The 25,295-nt window shown below is 38.3% G+C and overlaps 1 long non-coding RNA gene across 1 annotated transcript in view; it reads left to right on the forward strand.

The window, feature by feature from the left end:
• The window catches only part of LOC123480693 (uncharacterized), a 143,776-nt gene that overhangs the window by 21,818 nt on the left and 96,663 nt on the right, over positions 1-25,295 (forward strand). The window contains exon 3 of the long non-coding RNA XR_006656770.3: positions 3,680-3,788. This is a non-coding gene — a long non-coding RNA (uncharacterized lncRNA). The remainder of the gene's footprint in view (positions 1-3,679; positions 3,789-25,295) is intronic.

The following is a 25,295-nucleotide window of genomic DNA, read 5'->3' on the forward strand; positions in this document are numbered from 1 at the left end:
GAGCACTTTGCTCCTAGCCCCTGCCAGCACTTTCTTTTTTTTTTTTTTGGCTTTCTCCTTGGGCCCCTCCAGCAACATTGACTCTCACTCCTTCCCTCATCTTTCTGATTGATTCCTCTTCCTTCCTCTCCTGCCTTTAAGGGCTCATGTGATTCCACTGGGCTCATGTGATTCCACTGGGCCCATCCAGATATTCTGGGAAAGTCTCCCTACTTTAAGATCAGATGATTTGCAACCTTAATTCCATCAGCAAAGTCCCTTCACAACAGTATCTAGATTGGACTGGAGGGAGGTTTTAGAATTTTGCCTAGTACAGCACAGGCTTATGTATGTGTTGCCAGAAGTCTTTCCCAGCTCCTTCCCAGTCATAATGTTCTCTCCTTTTCCACCAAATAAGTAAGCAATATTGTTAACTTCTTGTTACCTTCCCAGGGTTTCTCTATACATATAAAGTATTGAATATATACATTCTATTTTGTTTCCTTCCTTTACAAAACATAACGTTCCACGCATAGTGTTCTTCACCTTGTTCTTTCAAGTATGACTGTATCAGAGAGAACATTCCATATCGGTATTTATGGAACTTCCACATTCATTTTTACAGCTTTAGGGTATTCCAGTGTCTGGATGTACCGTCATTTATTTAACCAATTCACTGGTAGTGGACTATAAACTGGTTTCCTGTCTTTTACTATAACAAATGATATTGAAACATTTATTATTTCATGTATGTGCTGATATATCTATAGTTCAAATTTCTACAAATGGAACTTGTCATTTCAATGGATATTACCAAATTCCCCTCAAACAGGAATGAGCCAGTTCATCATCCTTGCCCCAACAGCACTTGAATGGTGGTTTCCTACAGCCTCATCAGCATAGAGTATTGTAACAATTTCAGATTTTGGCCTATCTCATAGATGATAACTGGTATTTCCTTTTTTAATCTCTAACTTCCTGCAACATGATATTTGAACTTTATAACAAATATTTTTTTAATTTAAAAGTATAATTTTTCTTAGAAAAAAGAAACTAGTGATCCTTGCTACAACATGGATAAACCTTAAAAATACTATGCTAAGTGAAAGAAACCGGTCACAAAAAACCATATACTGTATGATTCCATTTATGTGAAAACTACGGGATGGGCAAATCCACAGAGACAGAAAATAAATTAGTAGTTGCCTAGTGCTGGAGGTGATAAGCGATTACTAATGGGAATGGGGTTTCTTTTTAGGAGGGTGAAAATGTTCTCAAATTAGATAGTAGTAATGGTTGCACATCATTGTAAATCTACTGCAAACCACTGAATTTTACTTTAAAAAGGGCAAATTTTATGGTATATAAATTATATCTTTGAATAAAAACCAGGTGTAGCCCTTATTGCTTGTGTGACATGGGAATTACTGAAACCATTTGACCCCCAAATGTCTCTCTTCTGTAATGGAGGTGGGCTCCCCCCAGGGAAGAAGGAAGGATGGAAGTCGATCCTGTTTGTGGGGCCCTTGCGCATTGTCTGCCCTCAACACACAGGAGTGTGCTGCCTCCTCCACTCCCTGCCCAAGTCCCAGAGAGGGGCCCCATGGGGACACTGAGGGACTAGTGCCTACAGGGGAATAAGGAGCACTAGGGAAAAGGGTGAGAACTGCCCAGTCCTCCATCCCCAACTGGACTCTGCTTTTTCATGAGCTGGTTCTGGTCTTGGGAAAGCCGGGCTGGAATAGAATCAGGAATAGCTCTTTGGAGAGATGACAGGTTCATCAAAGGTCAAATGTATGCAGTCTTGTGCAGAATCAGCATGGCTAAAATAATGTCCTTTTCTTTGTCTTAAATTTTGGTATCTCTTTTCTTTTTAGCCACATGGTTGCCAAGCCCCATATAAGACAAATGGTTTAAAAGAAACTCTTAGAAACTCAAAATGTAAGGTTTTCAAAACAATGAGATGCATTTCTTATGTGAAAGGAAATGATTAAATTGATTGAGTGTTCTTTCTCACTGTGGAGGAAAACAGATAATGAACATTGTCAAATGATTTTCAAGGCATTGATTTACTTAACAAACATTGCATGTCCACTTTGTTCAAAGCATTGTGTTGGGCACTCTTGGGGAATAAAGAATCAGACACAGTCTTTGAACAGAAGGAAGAAGGGAAACCTATGTTTTTGGAGAGGCTGATTCATTTAATCCCTATCCCTGGAAGATGAAAATTACATTATTATTTTCCCATTTTTTAAATGTCAGTTATTTATTTGCAAATTATATACCTATTTTTCTCTATTCAAAGAGAAAATGACAAAGTAAATGTTAAAGTGTACCCAAGCTTCACTTTAAGAAAACAGCTTCATTTTTAGTCCAGATTATTTCAAGGCAAATATCAATACTCTGTATTGTATATCTATAGCACTATTGACCTGTTCACTTCAATCTATTTTCCTGTTTTATTAGGAATGCTTTATTTTCCATCACTTCTCAGCTTCTTGGCTAAGATCGAGTATAGCAATACTTTATCTTTCCAGAGAGTTACACATCTCCTGAACAGTTATCTTTTCTCTTTTATTTACAATGATGTTTGGATATTAACCCTACTGAATGATATCTATCATTCATTCATATTTTTGAAGTTGTTACACCACATTTTGGTATTAATAAGATTGAACTTGTTAAATATTATATAGTGAGTGATCAAGATTCAAGTCTAGATCAGTTTGACTCATGCGTATACTTTCTGTTCACCACTCCATATTGCATCTCTTGTTTAAATTTCTTTAAAGTATTTACATAAATTGGGATTTGAAATGTATTCTAGCACCATTGTTGAAATGGTTTGTATATTTTCACATATATATAAATTCATAGATTGAAAATACAAATTTTGAGAAGGTTAATATATTTAATATGTTTTTAAAATATAGATCTGTGTACTTTACATACACATGCAATTAATTTAAACAAAAAGTAAATAGCTATGTGAAAAAATCTGTATCTTTTCCACAAGGATTATATTTCTGCAAGAGCATAGTTCTGTATTTATTTGGCTAGAATAATTTTAGACATTTTAAAATAAGCAAGATTCTTTTCCCTAAAAAATGTTGACATCTTTAACATCTATGTAGAATCAGTTGGGTTTTTTTTAAATAACCTTTCCCTTTTATGCTTCTTTGTCTTCATCCATGGGCTTCAATTGCCAGCAAAAATTTGTTGGAAGTATTATGTGAGGTTTTTGAAACCTATAACAATAATGTATTAGAGTCAGCAGCAGGAGGCACATAATTCTATATTCAACAATGGGGAGCCATATGATAAAGATTATACATTGATGAAAATAATATTTTATAACAACTTAGAGAGACAGAGATTGAGAGATTCTTACCTGAAGATCCAGCTGTTTGCATTAAAAGTTCTATGGCCCTTGCCGATCACCTCATGGAAAATTTCCATTTCAATGAGCTGCTTTGGCCATTTATTCAATAAACATTTAGTGAGTGCCTATTACATAAAATACACAATTCTTTAGGACTTTTGGGAACAGTGACTGTATTTTCCAAAACAAAATAAGGAATCATTTTATATTTACAAAGACATGAAAACAGTGATATAGAATATTTGTAATCTCCCTGATCTCAGAGAATTTCTATTAATGTCATATCTATATTTTTTCCTGTATGTCTCTAAAAGGCAGAAAAATTGACTATTGACTCTCACTTGAGGACTTCTTCATCCTTAAGGCAAGGCAACACCGTAAGAAGAAATAAGAGAAGATATGGATTTCTAGCTCTGGAGATCTGTAGGTAAAATCTAAAGAATTATTCATCATAGATGGCTTAGATGGTGCTTCCCTGCACGCAGGAGTGGGCTGATGACCTTTGTTCGTGTGCTCGAACTGACAGAAGCTAACGGATAGAGTGAGGTTGAGGAATGTTTGGGATGACATGGATCCGGGAGACACTCAGAGGACATGGATTTCAGGAGAAGGGGCACTGGTTTTGAGACAAGAGGGGAAAAAGAAGTAGCTCAAGGTAGAAGTAAAGATGAAAGACTTTCTCAATCTTCTCCAAAAAGGTGGATTCATCTAAGAGTGAAGTAAGTAGAGGTGGATTAGGATCCCAGGCAGAGTAGAAATACATGTAGCATCTACTACTGAGCCACTAATGAGAAATCTTAAAGGAAAAACATATAAAATCCAGAGTATTATAAATGATCTCAATTAACTAGTTAGGGATTTGCTCCAATATCACTTGGAAACTGATGTGCAGAGATGAAAAAAATACTTTATCATGATAAAAGCCAATCAGTGTTGGGGATTGGAAAGACAGGAATCCAGGCAAGTCCAAAACAAGAATTCTAAGGTGAAAATAAAGGCAAAACTGAATTATGGATCATTGGCACTCTCAGAACTAGGTCAACAGGCCAGTCAGCTGTATGGGTGGTATATTACTTTTTCTATCACTGCTGTAGCAAGTTGCCACAAACTTAGAATATTAAATAAAAAGAATCTATTTCTGTTCTGGAGGTCAGAAGGCAACATTGAGTTTCATTGGACTGAAATCATAGTGTTATCAGGGCTGATTCTTCTGGAAGTTCCAAGGCAACTGGTTGCCTCTTGTATTTCCTAGAGGCTGCTCATATCACTTTGCTCATGGCGGCATCACTTCAGTCTCTGCTTCCATCCTTTTATCACCTTGTCTGACTTTGATCCTCCTGCCTCCCTCTTATTAGTACCTTCATGATTACATTGGGCCCACCAGTATAATCCAGAAACATCTTCCATCCATGGGTCCTTAATTTAATCACATTTGCAAATCCCTTTTGTCATATAAAGTAACATATTCACAGGTTTAAAGGATTAGGACATGGACATCTTTGGGGGGGGGCATTGTTTGTCTGACAACAGTTGGTGATCCACTAGGAAAACAGTGGGGTCAAGGAAGTGGGTGCCATGATGGGGCAGGAAATGGAGCAGGAATTAGGATGTGAAAGAGTTGAAAGGTCAGAAGGTTGTGGCCTATTATATAGGGTTCTCTCAATTTGAGGTCTTGGTAGCAATAAATGGTAAAGTGCATTGTGATGCTTCCTTAGTGGAGAGGTGCCAAAGACATGAGTTCCTAGTGCCCTAGAGGGCAAGGATCTGTGAGTTGTAGTGTCAGAAGGCCTTTGATAAGCTTGTTAGAGCCTTAAAAGGATGATAGCCTCTGAAAGGAAAGACTGGTGGTTGCTTGTCATCTTTTTTGTGTGTGGTACCTACTTTTTTTGATTGTTGTTCAAGTACATTTGTCTCCATTTTTTCCCCACCATTCCTCCCACCCCAGCCATCCCCCCTTCCTACTCCACTTTGGTTTTGTCCATGTGGCCTTTATAGTTGTTCCTGAAAACCCTTCCCCATTCCCCTCCACCCCACCCGTTATCCCCTCCCACCTCCCCTCTGGTTACTGCCAGATTGTTCTTAATTTCAATGTCTCTGGTTATATTTTGCTTGCTTGTTTGTTTTGTTGATTAGGTTCTACTTATAGGTGAGATCATATGGCAATTGTCTTTCATCTCCTGGCTTATTTCACTTAGTATAATGCTCTCCAGTTCCATCCATGCTGTCGCAAAGCATAGGAGTTCCTTCTTTCTGCTGCATAGTATTCCATCATGCTGGTCATCTTAAAGGACATGGGAAAGTGTCCCATAGTGAACTGACAATGAATGGCAATGGAGAGATGTGTTAGAATATGGGAAAGGATTAAAAAACTAGCAATATTATTGCATGTTGGAGGTGGAACAGAAACCTAGAAGCTGCAGAGGAGAGTAGGGAATATTCAATTGTCTCCTCGTCTTTCTACTTCTTCTCCAACTCATGGGAAGTGTGACAAAGAGCAACCCACCTTCCTTTGGAAAGGTTAGGAAGGGAGGGAGAACCCAAAGGATAAAAAGCAGGGGAGGATAAGGCAAGGGCAGAAAGATGAGGGAACCAGATGTTGTAGAGAGACGTTAGCAGTAGACTGTGAACTCCAAAATAATAGGAGTGGAGTTATCTTCTGGGAACTGGGCCTGGGAAAGTTCTGAATGGAAAGAAAGAAGGTTTTCTGGCAATCAGAGTAGGAAGGCATGTGTCCTTATAGCACCACGTGCTGATAACTGAGACAGTGCCCTTTTTTCCTAGGAGGTCAACTCATTCTTTTGCCAAATAGTCCCCATCACAGAGAAGCCATCTGAAAAAAATAAAAAATAAAATAAAATAAAATAAAAAACCTATGTACAGCATCTTTGCACTTAAAATGCTTGTTCACAAATACCATTTCCTTGAATCCTCTACTTGTGTAGTAGGTATTTATGTCATTGTTTTACAGATAAGCCCACTGACCTCAGAAAAACCGACAGGACCAGCCAAAGCACATGTGGCTAATAAATAGGAGAGTTAGGTTCAATCGCCAAGTTTCCTAGTCCAACTCCAAACTTTCTTTTTCTTCTTCATCCGGAAAGGAGAGTGACCTGCAAAATACTGGCATAATTGAAGGGAATGTGACAAAAATAAGGGAAGGGTATTAAACTACCAGATAATTTAAAAACTGCTGCTCAACAGAAAAGGGGAGAGGGTAGTTAAGAGAATTTTTAAAACTTAGAAACGAATATGAAAATGATACCACAAATTCTTGAAAGAGAAACTTATTGCCTCACGAACCACTGTTGTATTGACTTGTTGTTCATTTTGTGGTAAACCGTGAAAAAGTTGGCTTCAGTTTTTCCATGTGGTGTGGACACTGCATTTCTGGCTTCCAAAATTACCAAATCGTTTTTGGAATTTCAAGTGACAGAAAGACAGGGCAGACTCCCTAGCAAAATGGAGCTGAAGTCAGCCTTGCAAGTTCTCGAGGGGGCAAAAGTACAGTTACTGAGTTATTGCGCAGGCACGCGTGTGTGTGCATGTGTGCACTCGAGTGTGTGTTTCCCGATGCCATTTAATTGGGGGTTCAGAAATCACTATTCTCACAAATGAATGTGTCCTTGTTACAAAGCTTTAGGGATAGTTGAATCTGCTCTTGGTCCAACTAAAAGGAAAATCAGATGGACACAATGGAAATACAACACTCTCCTTTTCTTGAATTTTAACTTTGAAGCTGTGACTACTGAGTAAATGCGTCATTTCTTTTAGCCAGGTTTTGAGAGGCTATCATTTAGCCAAGAGTTTAAGCATTTTTCTAATGCTTTTATTTCCAGTTTCTAGTAAAGATATAGAAAATGAAAGGGGGCAAGGCAAAGTTGAAAGAAAAGTTTACATGAAAGTGAGATTTTTTTCTGTAATTATCATGAAAAGAAAATTAAACATTCTGAGATTAGGGAAACAAATTCCTTCAGGTAGATTTTTTTCTTTTTCTTTTTCTTTTTTGTCTTTTCAACAAAATATTTTACCTTAGCTCAATTATTCTGCTGATGTTTATGTGAAATAGGAGGAATTTTAGATTTTATTTCTGCCAATAATTTAATTATATGTCATAAGAGTTTATTTTAGCTCAACTAGTGATGAATACCTTCAGTTTAGGAATGAATCAGAGTTAAAAGATTGCAGGGTAGGGGGATTGCTCATTTAGAACACCTTTAACTTTTTCCTGTGTCAGACGTACCTCCAAAGAAGACCAAATGCAGTAAGCACCTGTAATGGATTTTCAGCACGGAGAAAAATCCCTCTGTGTTGCAGAGGAAATTAGGAAGCCAGTGGAAGGGTTGCAAATCATATTAAAGTTGTATTTTTATGTTCAGATAGAAATTTTGTTTGACAGGCAACCAGAGATCATTACCAAACTCTTTAAACTGCAGTTCTTAGTGAACGCACGAGTACTCTCTTTAATGGAAAAATGATGCATCAATTGCCAAGAAACTGGCTTCCAGAAGTGCATTTCCCAATTGCTAAAGGGATGAAGTGGCATAGATCATAGAAGACAGGTTGCTAGGAAGGAGGGAGGGATATCACACTACACATTCCAGAAGGAGTATGGAACTATAATGTTTTCAGGCTAGGAAATAAGACTATATAAAACATCGTCAGACACTCAACGCAACCTGAGCGATGATGCTCTTCTCCAGAAAAAGTGAACAAAAGGCACTCTCAGTTCAGTGAATAACTGCAATAACAGAAAGATGTGATGTAAACCAATTAGTTCTCCTTTAATTTTGTGAATACAGAAACCTGTGTTGACTATCCTTCAGTCTTGCAGAGTTGCTTCTTCATCTTTCTTCCTTGCCTTCCCCTTGCAATTGCCATCTTAGCTCAACAGTTGCTCCACTTTGGAAGTTCAGACCTATTGCCTCCACTCTCATTTTCCCCATCCTAGTTGTAGTTAGACAAGCCCAGGGTCTAAGAGCCCCTTTTTCATGTGTTACTCATGTCAGTTTTGACATTGTACATAAAACACTTGAGTACCAATTTCTCTTTTCTGAAGAGGAGGAAGACACTGACTTCTCAGGATGTTGTGAAGAGAAGATGAGGAGAAGAAATGTAAACTTTCTGACCACAGAGGCAGGTGTGTTTGATCAATAATATATGTTGATGTTAAAATTTGGAATGCCACCAGTCTTCTACCAGGAGGACTTACAATCTTTCTTTCAATCTTTCTTTTTTTGTTTTTCAATCCTCACCTGAGGATATGTTTATTGATTTTAGAGAGGGAGGAAAGGAAGGAGGGAGGGAGGGAGGAAGGGAAGGGGAGAGAAAGAAACACCAAGTGGTTGCCTTGCATATGTGCCCCAACCCAGGATTGAACCTGCAACCCAGGCATGTGCCCTGGCTGGGAATCAAACCCATAACCTTTTGGTGTATGGGATGATGCTCCAACCAACTGAGCCACCTAGCAAGGGCACTTCCACTCTTTCTTACCTTTACTCTCCTTTACTTCAACGTTCACATTGAGAACGTACCCACCACACTTGTCTGCCAGTTCCTCCACCTCCAGCACTTCATGGGCCACCATCTCCACCTCACCTCTGATGTTCATCACTACCACCACCATCACGCAGAGCTGTCCAGTCTTGAAGCTCTCCTGCTCTGAATGACCACCTGCCTTCTTCTACTTCTTTCATAGATTACATATATTACAGGTATTGACTTATCCTCACAATGACATACTCAAGGCACTGTTGTTTCTGCTGTTTTAAAAATGAGAGTGCTGTGGTACAGAGAGACAGTGTGATTTGTCCAATGTCACACAGCCAGGAAATGGCAGTCAGGATTGCAAAACAGGTTAAATGGCATCAGAGGTCTTAACCATTGCATTATGCTTCCCTGCCTTGAGTAAGGCACTCTAAGAACATACTGCCCATTCAGTAGGAATTGCAGACCTGTGGCTCCTCATCCTCCTCCATCCAGGGTTTCCCCTTCCTTCAACTGTCTCATTTAATGCCTTCATCAGTGTCTCATATGCCTCTTTGAAGACCCGGAAACCTCCAAGAGTGTCAGTTCATTTGTGTGGTTGCTCCCTATCTAGTCTCTTGCATCTTCCATCTCCTAATCTCTCTTACTTCTCTCAGTGAAGTCTCAATTTGCTATCTCTGGCCTCCAAATTTGCATTTCTCACAGCCAACTGCTCCTAAAATCCAACAAAATCCCAGCCCACCCCCCAAAGAATGCATTTTTACACCCATGACTACACCATTTGTCCAGTCACCTACTTTAAAGCTGTGGCCTCCTCTGTCCTCTAACATTCAATGTGTTTTTAAGCTGATGGTTCTAATTCTAGTCTCCTCACATCTGCATCAGGCTTTTTCCATTCCTGCTGCTATCACCAAAATTCCAACACTGAATAACTCTCCGTTTCCTGTTTGTCAGGGCCTCCCAGGGATTCTGCTTATCAAGTGGTACTGTCCCTACCCCCATCTGTCCTCTTCACTCTGCATCTATTAGTCGTCTAAAGCCCACTGAACTCAGAAACTCAGATATTCCCAGATCTTCTTAGAGAGAGACAGAGGTTGTGTTTAGGGAACATGAGGGGCATGATAGGACCTAGAATCCATTTATAGAGGTTGGCATTCTGTATTAATCCAGAAGGCAAGTGGGCCTCATGACTTCCGGAGGAGCTCAAGGGTCAGAAACAACTATCTTAGTGAACTTTAAGTGACAGAAAGAAAAGTGAATTTCTACACATTTGCTGTCTATACAACTAGAGATATAATTTTGTCAAATATATATTTTGAATCGTAATGTGAAAACCAATCTCTAGAATAGATGGAAGAGGAAAACACACATAGAGTAAGTGAAATAAAATTATTATGGTAGTTTGCACTCAGCAGCAAGTTAGCACTTATCCAATTCCAACTGGCATATGGTGTTTTTGCATTAGATATTTAACATGGAATGTTTAGTATAAATCCCTCTGGGTCAACTGTGGAGTACCTGCTTCCGGAAAGCTCTAAAACATGTATATAATGAATATGCTCGATGCAAGGAAATAAATATATGAAGTGAACTAATGAATGGGAGATGGTTAGATTGATGATGTGGAATATGTTAATTTTATGACAAAGAATATTCTAATACAATTTTTTAACATCAGAGAAACAGAAAGTAGACTAAGTCATTAACTTCTCTTTGTCGTTTAGGACTTGATTCAAGGGTCCACTTTCTTCAAATGTATTTTCTTCTCCTGCCCTCTAGCCTCAGGCTGAATTACTTGAGTGTTCTTCCCTTGGAATCCTACTTTGTAGGGCCATGTTCATCCCTTTTTGTGGTACTGATCCCAGTACATCATCACCTTTGATTTTCTTGTCTGCTTTACCATTTGACTTATGTTGTCCAATATGGTAGCCACTAGGTACATGTGGCTATGGAAATTTAAATTAATTAAAATTAAATGAAGAATTCTGTCCCTAAGTTGCAACACGGACATTTCAAGTACTCATTAGCCACAGGCGGCCAATGCTACTGTACTGGACAGTACAGATATAGAGTATTTTCCTTACTGCCAAAAATTCTGTTGGACAGTACTGATTCCCTTAAGGGATTGATTTTTCCATTTTTATTGCTATATTCCCTACATCTGATACATAGTAAGAGCTTAATAAATGTTTGTGGAATGAATAAGTATAGGAAGTTCAAACACTGAGAAGAGAGAAATAATTTATAATCTATATTATTTTGAAGTTATATATTCAGGTTTCTCTTATTTGTTTGGTTACTGTGGTGAACATTTGGTTGTGATTAGAAATGATGGATTAAAGACTAAATTCCTTGAATTGTGTGCAAGATTGGCAAATTTGTGTGCATTCAAGTGGTCTCAGCTCCAAAGACGTTGCGTTGCCCAAGGATTAATGGATATTGTCTCTGGGTATATTGCCACCCAGCTGTGAGAACTGCCTGCAGAAATTTGTTAATAAAGGACATTTCTCTTTTAAAATCTTCAAAATGCCAGACTATTTGCTTTCTTTTGAAGCATCAGGTTTCCAAATGTAGCAGTACAGCTGCTCTATACTATTTTGTATTTTCAAAGAGTAATTTAAAAACTGATTTTAGAAGAGATGGGAAAGAAATACATCTAGGAAGTAACATCAGATAAAAGGCTTCAGTAGCACGCATTCAGAATCAAGACGTTCTCAGTCAAGCTGACTTAAACCATAAAGAGAGGTGTTAGTTCACAGAAAGATATGTTCAGAGATAGAGCATGTTCAGGGTGGTTGCCTCTGTGATTTCATTATGTTATCAAGGGTCCAGATTCGCAACACCATCTGCCTAGGTCATCTTTCTGATTGTTTTAACTTCAGGTAAGATGGCAGCAGGGGTTCCAGGCATCACCAGACACAACACTCTCTAAACAAAGAGGAAAGACAGGCTCTCCCGTTGTCCTCTCAAAGGAATTAGGAAACTTTTCCCAGAAGCCCCTACCTGACATTCTCTCTTTACTCATTGGCTATAATAAGTTCCCATACCCATTTTCTATTTAGTCACTGGTAAGAGGACTAATATATTACCCAACAAACTGACAGTGACCAGAGTTGAGGGGGAGGCTGATAACAGGAGAAAGAAGTAGAAAGGTCAAGTCAAGGAACATGTATGAAGGAGCCATGGACAAAGACAACAGAAGGGGAGAGGATTGAGTATGGGAGGTGGGGGTGAGTAGGGCAGGGGAGAGTAATGGGGGGAAAATGGGAACAACTGAAATTGAACAACAATAAAAAAATTTTTTTAATGAAAATAAGTTCAGTCTCCCTAGCATGAAATACATGATGGCATGGGAGTAAGGATATTTGAATGAAATAGGGATCCCTTAGCAAGGAAGGGAGGGAATGCATGTTGCATAGTCACGTAACAGTTCCTGCCAATAGACCATCCCAATAGTTTATAATATATGACATAGAAATATTCTATACCTCAGTGGAAAAATAGGTATCATGATGGCCACCCCAGAATATTTTGAAAAGTCAGTACATTCACTAATGGTATCAGAATAAATCAATCTTCTGATGTCAATTAAATCCTAAATTCATAATTTGACTAATAGTGTCTCTTATAGTCAATGGATAATAATGAATTGTGAGATGTAGGATAATATTCAAGCAACCAAGTATAGGAGGATAGAATGAACAAGCCTACACACGATTTATAATATCTCTGAATGAAATAATATAATGTTCACACTGTCTTCATCTTGTCCCAACTTCTGGGATGATGGGAAATTACTCAGAATGTAGGCTAGTGATTGTCAGTTGGTACTGAGGTTGGACTGGACTATGGCCATTAGAATCTGTTAGGGGAGCATCTTTCCATACCTCCTTTATCTTTCTTCCCATCCCCCTTTCAATATGTCCCTGCCCCCCTCCCTAATGGTGAGACTGAATTTTGGTAAAATGCTTAATTTTTCTTAATATTCTAGTTTTTCAAAAATTTCCCCATGAACTATTTTTTTAAATAATCTTAAAATAGAAAGAGTCCTCAGGTTGTATAATCAATATTTATTGAACACTTATTATGTGCCAAGCATGGTGTCAGGTCATTAAGTACTTATATAAACTGCACAGAAATTCTCTGGGGAATCTCATTCCTGGATTATAACTCAGACTCAGGATTTGAGAGAACTGCCAGAGGTTCCCCTGCTAGTAAGTAGAAGAGCTGGCACTCAAAACCACACTCTCTATGTGCAAAAGCAGCCCTGTACCCACTAAGTAATTGACACGTTATTCTGAGAGTAAAGTTTTAAGCCCGTGGAAAGTGGAGCACAGTCTGTCCAAAGTCATGGTTTGAGAGTCCAACGTAAAGCTGGTAGTGCTGCCATGGCCAGCCAGTGGGTAGAACAGCAGAACCTCAGCCTGGGGTTTGTTATTGATGAATGATGAGGCCTTGGGCAAAAGATTTCACATCTCCAGGCCTCTCTTTCACAAAAACCTGCAGTAGATCAGGGGTTGATGAGCCATGACCCTTGGGCTAAATATGGCCCATCACCTGTTTTTGTAAATAAAGTTTTGTTATTGGAACACAGCCTTGCCCATTAGCTAGCATATTGTGTGTGGCTGCTTTTACTATGCAACCGCAGAACTGAGTAGTAGTGACAGAGACCATATGGCCAGCAAGGCCTCAAATATTTATTATCTGGCCCTTTACAGAGAACATTTACTGACCTCTGTACTAGATCAGTGAACCTCAACTTTGGTAGTGCCTTAGAACATTTAAAAATTACTGATGTCTAGATCCCCCTACCAGAAATTTTTATTTAATTGGTCTGGGGTAGCACCCAGACACTGCTACATTAAAAAAAAAATACTCCAGGTAAATCTAACATATAGCCAGAAGTTCTCTGAGTGTTAACATTCTTTGTTTAGAGAAAGTTCTTTCTTAACCTAGTAAATTGCCATATCAGAATTTAAATAATTTGAATTTAGATCTCCAAAGTCTGGGCTTTTTACCGCCACTTACTAGTTAATTAGTAGCATCTCTGAACCTCTGTCTCTTCCTTTACAAAATGAGGATAATAAAATTTTCCTGACTGCCTTAATGATCAGATTAAGGCAGTTTGGAATGGGGTATCCAAATGTACCTTAAAAACTGTCCAGTGTTAAATAAATGTAAATACATTCTTGGAAATACTTTATGGAATCACTGGAAAGGAATTTTAAAAGAATATTTTTATTCTAAACTCTGGTAGGATAATTTGGCTTAAATATGTATTTTCCAAATTTCATTCTATTTCATGTTTTCAAGTCTCCAGGTAGATGAACAGCATATACCTCTGCTTTCTACAGTATTTTCAGTGTTCTTACATAAACACATTCACATGTCCTCTGTAGTCTTCATTTATCCGACCTTGTTACATATCTTGGTTTTGTTTTTTTTGTTGTTGTTGTTTTTTTGTTTTTTTGTTTTAATCATTTTCCAACCATTAGCTTCCTGAACCTTCTTTCTGGCTGCATGCCTCTGAACATACGCCAGTGACTGAATGCTTTCCAATTTTTTGGACATTTTTTCCATTTTCTCTTTAATGAAGTGCCTGAACCTGTCTGTATTTTTCCAAGTGTGATCTCATCAGCATCTTCTATAAAGAGGGTCATCTCTTCATAGTCATGGAGTGAAGCCTGTGAGGTGGCTAAACTGTGATGTGGCCATTGGAATTGCTACTACTTGGTCCTTCTTCTATTGTTCTTATCATGGATTCACCTTTGTCTTGGTTTCATTTTCTTTCTAGGCAAAATAACTTTTACTCTAGTGTTTCTGGATTTTTTTAACATTGAATTTTTCTGTTTACTTGTTTTTGCTTTTAACAAAGCAACTATCATTTTTCTGATGCAAATTGTGATCTACACATTATATCAACAGTTAGTAAACTATGGCCTGTGGGCCAAATCCAACAGCTGCTTATTCTTGTAAATAAAGCTTTATGGGAGCACAGCCACACCCATTTATTTACATATTATGTATGGTGGCTTTCATGCTACCAATACGGAGTTGAGTAGTTAAGACAGAGGCTGTATGTCCCACAAAGTGTAAAATATTTACTCTCTGAATCTTTACAATAAAACTTTCTGATCCCTACATTGATATAGTGAGGTCTATCCAGAAAGTACCAGCCCTTATTCCTATGAAAAATAGAGACATTTATTGAAGAGGATACAAGATACAAGACACATTGTACACAGGACAATGGTACCTCAGTCCCCTTCAAAGGAGGCACCTTGGGACCTCACAGTTCTCCCAGTCACCGTCAGCTGCCCCGTCATATTTTCCTGAATCTCATTCGTGGTCTGAAATCTCTTCCCCTTCAAAGGTGATTTTAGTTTTGGGAAAAGCCAGAAGTCACAGGGTGCCAAATCTGGGCTGTACGGGGGCTGAGTCACCTGGGTGATTTGATGTTTCACCAAAAAACTCTGCATGAGACAGAGTTTTTTGCATGAGGGAGCACGTTGTTGTAATGAAGCTGCCAATCACCAGTTGTCCATAGCTGTGGCCTTCTGAATCATCTGAATAGTTTCTGTAGAGGAATGTTTAACCTTAATGCGAAATTGGATGCAGATTCATTGCTCTGCTCACTTAGTCATTTTGAATGTGACGGGTACACAATGCATACACTTACTCAACAGCGTCTACCACCCCCACTGACTAGTACAGTGAAGTTGTCATTGTTCATGCATGTGAATTCCAGTCCACTCTCCTTGGCTGCCAGGTTACATCGATGGGGAGCAAATTGTTCCCTTATATTAACAATGGTTGGACTTTTTCTGAATAGACCTCATACTTATGTTTCTCTTTTATTCATATTATAAAATCAGTTCATCATGTACTGTATTTCATTTATTGTTTTGTCCATTGCAACATGTGTTATGCATGGTTCTGGGTTCCAGTTATGGAGAGGGGAGTGAGATACACAGGTGCCTTCTCTTGTTGGTTTATGTGCAAGTGTGATGACAACACAGACAAGCAAACCCAGGCAGGCACCAAGGTCACTTCAGATGATAAGTGTGGTGAAGGACATAGGCCTAGTAACGTGGTAGAAAGGGATGTGCACACTGGTTGTGTGATGGTCAGGAAAGTGCTTCCAGGGAATTTAATATTGGCATGAAATCTGAATGAACAAAGAAACAGTTATGTGAAAATCAGAGAAAAGAGCTTTCCAGACAGAGGCAACAGCAAGAGCAAAGACCCAGAGGAGGAAATGAGCTTGATGTGTTCCAGAAATAAAGAGACAATCACCCTGCTTCAGATTTGAGAGAGAGAGTGGAAGTGGGAGCTGAGGCAGTGGCCAGACCTTGTAGGGCCATGAAGGTCAGAGTACAGGAATCTAGACTTCATGCTAAATGCGAAGGAGAGCCTTGGGAAGATGGCAAGCATGTGAGAGACATGCTTTGATATACATTTATGAGGAATTACTCTAACTTTAGAATGGATTATGGGGGGTCAATTGTGAAGGCAGGCATCCCAGTTATGAGCTATTAACACTGTCCTCATTTACAGAGGAAACTTAGCAAAATTTAATGAAGCCCAGACCTCCACTTGGAAAGGGAGATCCAGTTTAACAAACTGACAGGTAAAGATGAATAAGCTACCATCCAATGTCCAATTGAGAGGTTCAGTCAAGGAGAAAACGTATGTATGTGGCCCATTCCACTAAGCAGTACTCAGTTACTGGTCATTATTCTCTTTTTGGCTTGGCCAACAGGAAGGGCCAGAGTTACACTTGTTACTCAGTTCCATCAAATATAAGAGTATACATTTTTTCTATTCCCTTCCATAGCCTCAATTACTAGTTTTAATTGGGATTGATGTACTTACCTAAGAGCTGTCTCAAATCCTGCTCTGAAAGAATATGTCTGCAATTTACGGGGTCCACTGAAAGTTCCCAAAGTTGTTTTCCCTTTGTTCCCTTAGGTTCTCTTTGTTTTCCTTAGTGTATTAGTGTACATGGGTTGTGGAAACAGGCCCTCAGACAGGTTTATTATATAAATGATGAACTGACAATTATAATTAGAAGCAAAGCACTCAAACAATTGTTCCTAATTGTTCAAGGAAGCCATGGACCCTTCTCATCACTACTGAACTCAGTACACTTTGTGAAATCAACTTACGTTTACATATAAATGTAAACATAAAAAAGAAGTTCTAATTAGTTCATTAGTGGAAAAGAACTCTGGCTATGACAGATTTCTCTACTACCATTACTACTCTAAACTACATAATTAATTAAGAGGAGAACTCAGGGAGAAATGGCATGTTTAAACAACGCTTTCTTTCATTGGTTAATGGAATGCTGGGCTCGTGTAAGGGATACCTCTTTCTCAATAGAAGCACCATTCTGTTTGAAGTGCAGTCGGCTATTAGATGCTTAATGCAAGGCTGAAATTCAAGATTTCTTTGTGGTGGATTTACAGTCTCAGGCTACACTAGAGAGGTGGAAGGGTAAACGGCACTCTATTAACTGGAGTCTGAAGTCAGATGTGCTGGACTGGCCAAGCAGCACCATCAATGCATGTGGCATAACAGAGACAGCAGGTGCTTGCACAAGATTGCACTCTTGAGTGAAATTTTTTCTTATTCCTCTGTTTTCAGAGCCCCAAATAGGCTCAGCATGGTAGCAATGGTGAAAGGTTATTTGTTGAGTCAGTGAATAAATGAATGATCCTCTAAGAGTAGAGGACGTGTACCCAGATAACCATAATATAGACTAGAATCTGATGAATACCCTAAGGGAGTTATGAACAACAACCTGGAGTAACAGGCAAGGTTTGGGGGGTAGTGAGGAGGAATGGCCTATGAGTTGAGGCTTAGAGGCTGAGCAGGGTAAGGAAGATTAGAGATACTGGGATGAGTCATCCTATACTGGGAGAAAAGCAAAGACGAATACGGTGTATGCACCCAGAAAATAGTTCTAGTTGCCAAGATCCCCAAATCTGAACGGTTAGGTAATATTAGAACCCTTTGAAGGCAATACACTGCTTTCACATGCCCTTAGGAATTCACAAAAGATGTATCTCGTTTTTTCATAGTGCAAATTAACTGGTTTTAAGTAGAATTTATTTAATTTTAATCAGTAGGTAATTATTTTAAAATTTTAATAGCTAATAACTTTATTAATGATATCTAAAGACAAATTTTGTCTTTTCCCACTTAATAAGTTCCCATTTAGAAGTCCTTTAAAATTTATTTTTTAGGTATGTTTTTAAAAATATCTAAGGTCCATGGGGGCAGGGAATGAGGTGGGAGGAAGCATGATTGGTTGACAAATAAATTACTGGCTGTGGGACACTGAGCTCATTGTTCATCACTCACAGTGATCTCATGCGCACACAGAGGCCATAGTGCCTGGTTACAGAACGATCATAAACGTGAAGTAATATTGGATTAGCTAAAAAGTCCATTATGTTTTTTCTGTGCGATGGCTCTAGTAGTGTTTAGTTGTCTTTCAATTCAGTCAAAACAGTTTTATTAGATTGTAGATTGTACTGTGACAGCTTCATATCAGCATGCATTTAAAGAAACAAAACTTACTGAAATTGGTGAATTTTTGTGTACCCACTTTCATATTGAAGATGGAAGAAAATAAGTCATGTTTTGGGCATATTATACATTATTATTTCAAGAAAGGTAAAAATGTAGCTGAAACAAAAAAAGATTTGTGCCATATATGAGGGTGATGCTGTGACTGACTGAACATGTGAAAAGTGGTTTGCGAAGTTTTGTGCTAGAGACTTCTTGCTGGACAATGCTCCTCTGTTGGGTAGACCAATTGAAGTTGATAGTGATCGTCAAGACGTTAATGGAGAACAGTCAATGTTATAACATGTGGGAGATAGCCGACATACTTAAAATATATAAATCAAGTGTAAAAAATCATTAACACAAGCTTGGTTATGTTAATCGCTTTTATGTTTGAGTTCCACATAAGTTAAGCAAAAAAAAAAAAAAATTCTTGACCATATTTCCACATGTGGTTCTCTACTTAAATGAAACAAAAATGTTTTGTTTTTAAAACAAATTGTGACAGGCAATGAAAAATAGATACTTTACAATAATGTGGAATAGAAGAGATTGTGGGGCAAGCGAAATGAACCACCACTGAGCACACCAAAGGCCGGTCTACATCCAATGAAGGTGATGTTGTGTACATGATGGGATTGGAGAGGAGTCCTCTGTTATGAGATCCTTCTGGAAAACCTAATGATTAATTCCAACAAGTACTGCTCCCAATTAGACCAACTGAAAGCAGCACTCGATGAAAAGTGTCCAGAATTAGTCAACAGAAAATGCAGAATCTTTAATCAGGATGATGTCAGACCTCATGTTTCTTTGATGACCAGGCAGAAATTCTTACAGCTTGGCTGGGGAGTTGTGATTCATTTACCATATTCACCAGACATTGCACCTTTGGATTTCCATTTATTTCATTTTTTACAAAATTCTGTTAGTGGAAAAAATGTCAATTCCCTGGAAGACTGCAAAAGGCACCTGGAACAGTTCTTTGCTCAAGAAGATAAAAAGTTTTAGAAAGATGGAATTATGAAGTTGCCTGAAATATGGTAAAAGGTAGTGGAAGAAAACAGTGAATATGTTGTTAAATAAAGTTATTGGTGAAAATTAAAAATGTGTTTTTTATTTTTACTTAAAAACCGAATGAACCTTTTGGCCAACCCAATGTATTGGCAGACAGCTTAGCAGTTATATAAGGTCATACAAATGTAATACTGCTTGGGGAGTTTGGAAATATCTCTCTACTAGTCTAGAGCCTACTGCATAGTCTAAGTGAAAAAGAAGGGAGGCTAGAACTAATGGTAGAAATCTGGAAAGGATCCAATGGATGTGTCTCTTCAGGAATAGTATGGGTCAAATTCACTGGCTAATTAAATGAATAAAGTCTATAGGAGAAGGAGGTCATGAAAATGGCTAAAGTGTTTAACCTATATGATTAGGTAGGTAACATCAGTACACTTACACATTCATATATAAATACACACGTGCATGCAGATATATTCATGTGTGCATATGTGTGTTTAAGGTGAGGATGGAGATACGATTCCAGAGAATGTTCTTCATTTAATTATGCAACAAGAAAAATCTTGTTCTTTGGTGGTTTTGCCAAAGTGTTTAGAGAAAAGTATGTTTGAACTTGACACTTCCATGGAAATGGCCACCATCCCTCAAGTGTGTTTTGACAGTTGCACAAGATAGAAGGTGTGATTGAAGACAATTGTCTTAGCCGTGAGTGTCATGTAGCTTTAGAACAAAATAGTAAGGATGTCTTGGAGCCTCTTTTTAGAGTTTTTAAATGCAACAGATCTGATCATTTACCTAATCTAAGTGGCTTTCAGACAGGGGATAAAAAACTGACTCTATGTCCTCTCTGATTCCCTTATGTACAGATCCACACAATCATCTGTGAGAACGCAGATTGTAATTGCAGAGATGAAGGGAGAAATATGAAAATTGAGCAGAATGCCCAAATTTGGTAACCACTGAATCACTAAGTCACTCTGAAAATACTCATTAAGTATAAAACTGTGCCAGACCCTGGATTAGAGCTCAGGGCAACAACTAGGGACAACCTGGCCCCACTCTCAAGTTCATCATTGTGTAGTGGGGACAAAAGGACAAAGGGGATTGCTGCTGTTTGTAATCCATAAACCCTAAATGACAGTTAAAATTTCTGTCTATTTTCTGCTTTGCCTCTCATGTCTCATCATTCCTAAAATCATTGTTGTCACTCCTAGATGTGTGACAATGTGACTATGTCACAGGAGAGTGTATTATCAGGGCTGAAATAGGCAACCACTTATGTGGTGGGTCCTGACATGTGCCGATAGCTCCACTTATTTAAAAATAGCTTCCCCAACAGCCATCTGGGAGGCCTGTATGTCCTACTTGAGACTCATGCCCTGGAGTATAGTATTAAACCTTGAGAAGGTCCGTTAAACTGTAGTAGTTCCCAATGAGTTCTATGGAATATTCTTCCTCTAGGACACTGAGGGAAAAAGGAAGAGTTCCATATTACACATTACAGAAAAATCTGTACTCCTGTGACCCATCCAAGATATTTACAACAAGTGTTAACATGGAAAGCTCTGTGTGTAAAAGGCTTTGAGAAGTTTTGAATCTCCGTAGTTTACCCATGGGACCCTTCTTTCCATGGGACTCTTGTTAACAGTGGGTAAGGTCCACAGCTTTGGGAGATGCTGCTTCCTCACACTGGGTGGCATCTGCAAAAGCAGAGAGTTAAGCCTCAAGGAAATGGAACAGCAGACAAGTAAATTTGAATGGAAGAGGGAGAGGAGAAGATTCTGGACCTTGCATTCTCCTGGTGGCCTCCTGCCTTCGGTGTTGACTTTGTACACATTGCTGGGCTAAATATCAGCCTGCAAAAATGGAGCAAAGTCCCGTTCTCAGCTGCCTTATTGCTCAAGGAATTTTTAAGAGACAAGGGTGAAGGATTCCAACTGCAAACATATATACATGTGGGTGTAAGAAACATAAACAGAAAAGAGCACTTATGGGTAACAGAAGTACCAGCTGGGACTTTAGAACTGGGTGGTTTGTGTTTGCACAATTTTTTTTTAGTCCAGAGTAGTTCTTAGAGTACATAATCCATATGGTGTGTTTAAAATAGACCACATAGTCTGAAAATGGAGCTCCTGAGAAATTCGCAGATAAAAATCTTAACTGTTATTTTCATATGTAAAAGCTGGAATCATCTTGTAAAGATAATTCAGGATGAAATATTTCCATTTCCATTTGAGCGCAGAATTATTTGGTTTTCATTGCAAAAAGTTCCAGCCAGAGCCTCCTATTAAAGTCACATGCCTGAATCCAGGCATTTTTGAAGTGTCTGTTACAACACTTCAGTATTTAGCTGGCAGGAAAATAGGCAAAGAGAAGATCTGAAATCAAATGTTTTAATACCGAGGCCTGTGTGGGAACAGGGAAAGGTGACCTGTAGGATTATAAGTGTGGAGGGTGCTTGACTTCTCGGCTCTATGGTTAAAAAAATTCCAAGTCACTTTCAATTCTGTCCTTTGCTTAGTAGCTTGAATGAATTCCTGAGAACCATTAAATAAAAGAAGTTTCCATTGGATTAAATAGATACTACATAGATAAATACACAAATAGATGTTAGAAAGGTTTGTTGAAAGTCATTTTTTCTGACCCACTTTCCTTAATAATTTTTCAACCTTTTGAGGCTTATGGCTGCATTATTTTCAAAATAAATTTACAAATAAAGTTGTAGGACAGAAATATGCTTTTGGAAAAACAAAGTTTACATGTGATTATGCTTCAAAATGTGGAGATGGTCCGTGTGGCCAACAACCGTCAGCCTGTTCAGGCCTCTCGCTTGGTGTAAGGGCCAAGCAGAATTCTTTGGGTGTGCATGAAATTTCAAACATGATATACCTAAAATTTCTCCTATATTATTGTATTCTCTGAGTAAAGATTGCTGTGTGAAGCAAAATGTTAACATGTCACTTCTTACAGTTTATTTAGTGTGTTTTAGGGTAAAAAAGTTGATATTCTAGGAGAAAAAAAGAATTTTTCCCAAAGCCATATAACTTTCAAAAGCCATTAAGACAAAAAATAATTAACTGCATAGTTATTAAATATTAAGTAGTAAGTGTCATATGTTATACTTGTTCAGTCTGTATTATAATGATTTCCAGCTCACTTTAAAGAATCGTGCAGTGCACTCAGTGGAAGGATTTTAATTTCAGATAAAAGGATGGGAAAAAATAACTTGCTCAGGGACTTATATCAAATTTATAGGCTTACGATAAATTAGACAACATAACTTTACACCGCAGTTTGGGAAAGATTGATTCCAAACAAGTCAAGCAAAGAAAAATTAGTCTCTTGGGAAAATCTCAGCCTACTCTAACATAAGAGCAGAGCTTTTGTCCAGAATTGGCCGCTAACCAGCTCTGTGGCCTTGGAAAAGTCTCATAGCCTCTGGGAGCTTCTCTTTCCTCATTTGTAATAAAAGAGGAGTGGTTGCACTACATATTCATTAGTTCTTCCAGTATCCATGTTCTGGAAGTTAATAATGTTTTAGTCTCTTAAAGTAGAGAATACAATACATGTGGGATTTCCAATTTCAAATGTCTCCGGCGGTTACAGAGTTATACCTGTACCCAGGCCTGTAAGTATGACCACGCCAATCTGCAGGTAAAATAGAAAGAAAGAGGTTGATTGGAGCATTTTGGGATAAAATCTTTCTAAATCATCTCACACCACCTTCATTTATAGAAATTGTGGGACCCCACTGAGCCCAAAAGAATTTGAGTATTGTATCAGGTTCACAAACATAGAAACTAACAAACCACCCAGAACCTTGAACTGCAAACACATTCTGAACTGGCGTCAATAAATCACTACGTATTGTCAACACCTACTATGTGCAATGCACTTTGCTTCTTGCTTTTGTAATTGTCTCTGGAGCAGTTTGGTGCCAGATCAGTGTTTCAGGAAATTAGTTGCTACTGAGTTTTTCTCAGAGAATTTCCAGAAGTTGGCTTAGTGCCGCATGGGGGACTTTAAAGGTGACATATGCTAATTTATATTGACATAAAAATATAAAAACTGTACCTTCCATGAAAGCAACCAAATCAGAAAACCAAAAATCTGCTTATAAAATTTAAATCTCTTTTTAATTGGACTTATACTCCATGGTCCCGAAGAATGATAAATATTTTAATTTTATTTTTTATTGAATGTATTGGGGTGACATTGGTTAATAAAATTATATAGGTTTCTGGTGCATAATTCCATAACACATCATGTGTATATTGTATTGTGTGTTCACTACCGTAAGTCAAGTCTCCTTCTATCACCATTTATCCACCCCCTTTAACTTTAAATCAGAGCGTCTCAGACTTGGCACTCTTGACGTTTTGGTCCAGGTAGTTCTTGGTTGTAGGGGCTGTCCTGTGCACTGTAGAATGTTTAGCAGCAATCCTGGCCTCTACCCATTAGATACCAGTAGCACCTCCCTTCCATGTTGTGACAACCAAAAAATGTTTCTCCATGTTGCCTAATGTCTCCTGGGGGAGGGGAGCAAAATTGCCCCCAGTTAAAGCCACAGCTTTATAGCAAGATAAGTTGACAATTATATCACAGCACAAAATGTTCTTTTCTTACAAATAGTACATGTGACAAGTAAAATTAGTTTGATGCTAATTGAATCCTGCTTTAAGTTTTCAGTGCTGCTATGCTATATTCTATTTGTGAATGGAATTCAGTGGAGTTAATTTATTGCTCTTTTAAATTCATGGGCAACATGGAGCTAATTCTCAAACTTGGAATAAAAGCTGGTCAGGGAATCAAGAGTTAGTCCATGTATTAAAATGGGTGGAGGGAGATTATCACTGAAATTAAACAAAGAAGAATGTTTTCTTTCCCTTGGAGTGGACCTAAGAAACTTAATTTATGTTGATGTTTCTTTTTTCCTGAAGAATTGGAAGCAAGGAAAATAAATCCAGAACCTAAGAACATTTAAAAATTCATAAATCAAATTCATTTCTTCCATGCTTATTTCAGTTGAGAAAGTCTTCACCAGATGATAATGGATAGACTTTAACCCCTCCTAGAAGGTCATAATGCATTTGCCTAAGTACTTTATAAGTGGTGCAGGCTAGCAGTATGTGAGAACATAGAGTCCTGAGGAGCTGGGGTGTGTATGAGTGTATTTTATAAACCAGTCTTGCAAGAAGCTGAGGGACCAGCCAGGGGACCATTGTAATAATCGAGATGATATTGAAGCAGGTAATTTGGATCTAGATGGCCAGAGTGGAAGTGATGAGAGCAGATGATAGGATTTGCTGATAAATCAAATGTGAATTTCAGAGGAACCAAAGGTGTCTCTGAGCTCCTTGGCCAAAGCATAAAGATGGATGAAGCTGAAATTAACTGAGATGGAGAGACTACGAGCTGTAAGATTGGTAGCAAATTGATATGTTACATTTGACATGCCTATTGGAATCCAATAATGGATGTCAAGCAGGCAGTTGAATTATAAGAGTATGGAGTTTGGAAGAGAAGCCTAAGTTGGAGATATACTGCATGCAGGCATTATAGAAGGCCATATGACTGGAAGAGATCCACTCAACAGAAATGTGGAAATGAAAAAGAAGACAGAAGTGGTGGAAGGACTGAGTCCCAGGGCACATTGATAATAAAAAGTCAGGTGCACAATATCCAGAAGGTGCAAGCAACCCTAGTGTCCATCAACAGGTAACACAAGTTGTGGTCTACCCATACAATGGAGTATTATTCAGCCCTGAAAAGAAATGAAGTATTGGCCTATGGTATAACACAGATGGGCCTCAAAACACTATTTTAAATTAAAGAAACCAAACACTAAAGGTCACATATT

Source organism: Desmodus rotundus, chromosome X (assembly GCF_022682495.2).
Source record: "Desmodus rotundus isolate HL8 chromosome X, HLdesRot8A.1, whole genome shotgun sequence".
NCBI classification, from domain to species: domain Eukaryota; kingdom Metazoa; phylum Chordata; class Mammalia; order Chiroptera; family Phyllostomidae; genus Desmodus; species Desmodus rotundus.